At 35.1% G+C, this 3810-nt stretch overlaps 1 long non-coding RNA gene across 1 annotated transcript; it reads right to left on the bottom strand.

Moving 5' to 3' along the window:
* Positions 1-1391: 1391 nt before the first annotated feature.
* Positions 1392-3172, bottom strand: LOC110874585. Its single transcript, XR_002556067.1, has 3 exons — positions 3034-3172; positions 2322-2409; positions 1392-1812 (listed from the first exon to the last, which is right to left on the bottom strand). It is a non-coding gene; the product is annotated as an uncharacterized LOC110874585 (long non-coding RNA).
* Positions 3173-3810: the final 638 nt, after the last annotated feature.

The raw sequence follows: 3810 nt of genomic DNA, 5'->3' as shown, positions 1-3810 counted from the left end.
ATGGTATTCTCCAAATCACTATTACGACCCTTTGCAAAAACGCTAATCACTATGATAGAGTCGCAGAAGACTAATATCATTTTCTCCAAAGTCACCTTTGGATAAAAGCACCACAAAAACGTTGTTATAAAAAGCCGGTTAACTTCGTCTGATATAATAAAAACGTCGGGGAAATCAGGGATCCTCAAATCTTATCAAATCTTTTCAAATTTGGAAACGATTTTATTTTTATCTCCTTAACACTCTCTTGCAAATTATCAAAGCAAATTATTAGCATTTTTATAAGAATCTACATGAACACTAAGAATGAATCGAAGAACAAATCTTCATATTAGACTTTTGAGAAAGCAGGAAGAATACAGAGAGGGAGAGAGATTTGTGGGTTAGAGAGAGAGAGTCGGTGGAGTCTTTGATTGATTGTAAACTGTAAGTTAGATCAATAAAAGACTATTTGTGTAACCGTGATTCTTATTCCTACCTGTTTCTATGTTTGTCTGATCAAGAAGATTCAACACTCTTGATAGGATTATCAATCTATTCAAGATCCAAGGAGTTTAGGGGACCTATACGATTACGACTATCCGGTGCGAATACGGTGGTGAACCTTCTTACGCCCAACATAACTATCCAAACAATGTATACGCAGGAGAACTTGGCTATGTCGAACCCCCTTACCCGCAAGTATTATATGAAACGAACCAGGTATGAAAATTATTCCTTTATGTCTTTTTCCATAAATATAAGTTTAACCATGGCGTTGTTTCAGGATTTTAGGTCATGCGATGAGTTGGAGTTGTGGGCCAAAAAGGGGACTTGATAACGGTTACGTCATTATTACCAGACAGTCGAAGAAACAGGGTGATAAGGACGAGAGACCAACATAAGAGTACAACCACACTTAGGAAAATTGATAGCAAAAGTTTTGGATGCCCTTTTTTGCATATGGGGTTTTATGACGGAATGCGTCAATTAGAGAATAGATGTGAGGAACCCAGAACATAACCACGACCCTGCTCAACATAGGGAGGGTTACGTGTATGCTAGGAGACTTTCTCAGGTGAGTACAGATTGGTGGAGCAGCTGTCCGCGCAAGACATAGAGGCACATAAAATCTAGAAAACCCTAATCACACATAACCCCAATTACAAGTGTGTTCTGAAAGACATACACAACGCTCGCAAGAAGATTAATGCTAGAAAGATCGATCCACAAACGTCGCCAACGCAGAAACTGGAACAAATGGTTGTTGAGAACACTTCACTTATTACACTTAGTAGGATCCCTCCGTAAACGTGATTGAGGATATTTTCTTTGTTCATCTGTTCTCCTTCATTTATATAATACCTTTTTTGTAACGCCCTAAAACGCTTTAACCAAAAGTTGCAGCGGAATTACGAACTTAAAAATTTTCTTTCATCATATTCATTCTAACATACTTAGGATTACATTAAATCATTCTTTTACATTAAATACATTAATGCTTTCTAAAAATTTATAAAAATCGGACATACTACTATTAATTTTCGTGACCATGCACCCACATGTACAATCCATCTCTTGACTCGATCTTCAACCTTTTTCACTTCATGACGAGAATCCACCGTTCTGTACAACCTGCAGACACCACGTACAATCACATCATTAGCAACCGGTGTCATCATATATAAAATTTAAACATGCATAATTAGGCATTAACATATCGTGCTTTCGCTTATGTTAGTCCATTCATCCATCCGTTCGGTCCACCCGCATTGGATTTCGGCGCCTACCTTCAACTTCCAACACTAGTATACCTGCATTCCTTATTTCATTCTAAATAGGAAAACGGTTAGCATCATTAGATTTCATTCGTACGAACATATCCATGTATATGCATAACAAGTCTCACTCATTTGTACATATAACTAAATTCCAATTCATGCATACATACCCTTTCTATTTGTATCTGTGCTTACAACTTACATTCTACACAATATTACTTACAATCCTAAACACACACGTCTATACATGTAATTTGCATACACGTAATTCTCCCTACTTACGAGTTTATAGTCATACTCTCCTATGATTCCCAGTTACTTACTTACAAACTAACCCATACCTACGCGTATAACTACTTATTTCATCTTTATGCATAATACCATCATGTAAGCTTCTTTCTTACCTATACTTAATAGAAACTATTTCTTAATCATTTTCGACACATTTACCGTAAACTTACCTTATCACTTCCATTGTATCATACTTTCCCACATGATTCACAATAATCATTATACTACAATACATTTTACATCCAAAGTGTAAGTTCGGGATTCACTTACCTTACGCGCCCGTATTTGCGTTCGCTTATTTGATTGAGTCTTCGTAGCCCGTTAGCCTTCAACGCTCCCATCCATCTTGACATGATTCCTATACACTTATGTCATTACATTCACATTCTTATTAGCATATATGCTTATACTTATGAACAACCATATCAAATTCACATCTAACACACGACCTACACAAAGCATACTCAACATCATTAATTCATTTAAACAAGCATAAAGCATACTCGACATCATCCCTACATAATCTTCACATGAACTATATATGTTTACCCATAACTTGCATACAATTTCACTTATTATTGCCTTTTAGACATTTCATCAAACACTTGGCGTGCGTACTACTTCCTAAGCATAATGTACAAGTGTTTTAAGCATGTTCTTCCTTATTTCATCTTATGAACTATCACATTCAAACAAAATCTCATAATCATAAATTTCACTTCAAGTTTAACTATCTTAGTCTATCATACAACACCTTATACAACACAAGATTACACTATAACATCTTCAAGTTCATCATGATCATCATCTTCACACTCATGCAATGGGTTTCATTCTAAATCACCCAATTACTTGAAATTATTCATAACACAAGTTCTATTTGGTGTTTCTAACACCTCTACATGCTTAATTTCATACAATTTCATGGATTGATCATAACCCACTTCAAACAAGATCACCAAATCTAAGTTTTAAGACATACCTTATGATCCCCTTGTGGAGGTGATCGTTAATTCATGTTCGGTTGTGAATTTGGGCTTCGTTTAGCCTTTCAATTTGGAGATTTTGATGAAGTTTAGGGTTTTGGCTCCATGGGAGCTTTCCCTGCTCGTTCATGAACACACACACGATGTGTGTGTATGTGTGTGTTGTTTTTCTTTTAACACAAAACTTTCAAGTTGTTCACTTTGGTCCCTCATGTTTCGTTTTAATTAAATAAGGCTTCAACTCTTCTCTTACTACTAACGAGACCAATAATCAACTAGGTTAATTATTCCTAGTAAATCCTCATTTTTCAGGTTAACTTTTCTCATTAACAGTACCTTACCCGTTTCTTAATAGTAACCGGGTCTAAATTACCAAACCCATTTTTGGGGTGTTACATTTTTAGAGCTTTATGTCTTAACTTCAATGCTATATAAAACACGTGTTGTTGTCATTTTACGCATACGAACATTTATCATTCATTCGTTCAATTGTTCTAGGGAGTGTACATCGTAAAGAATCAAATCCAATACTAGCCAAATTTCAGTCGCAGAGTGCGGAGGAATCCCAGTAGTTGTTATAATTGTCTAAAACTAAGCATCATAATTAGGTGTTACTATATAATTACGTAACATACATATGATAATCACGTACAAAAAAGAATTATAGCAATCCTATATTCAAATTAAAAATAACAAAATTTGATGGAAATTTAAGAGTTACAATTTTGTTTTAACTAAATTATATGAATGAGGATGCTGATTCTAATGTTAAT

Source organism: Helianthus annuus, chromosome 9 (assembly GCF_002127325.2).
Source record: "Helianthus annuus cultivar XRQ/B chromosome 9, HanXRQr2.0-SUNRISE, whole genome shotgun sequence".
In the NCBI taxonomy this organism is placed as follows: domain Eukaryota; kingdom Viridiplantae; phylum Streptophyta; class Magnoliopsida; order Asterales; family Asteraceae; genus Helianthus; species Helianthus annuus.
The sequence above is the reverse complement of the archived record's forward strand: the minus strand, read 5'-3'. Positions and strand labels throughout refer to the sequence as shown.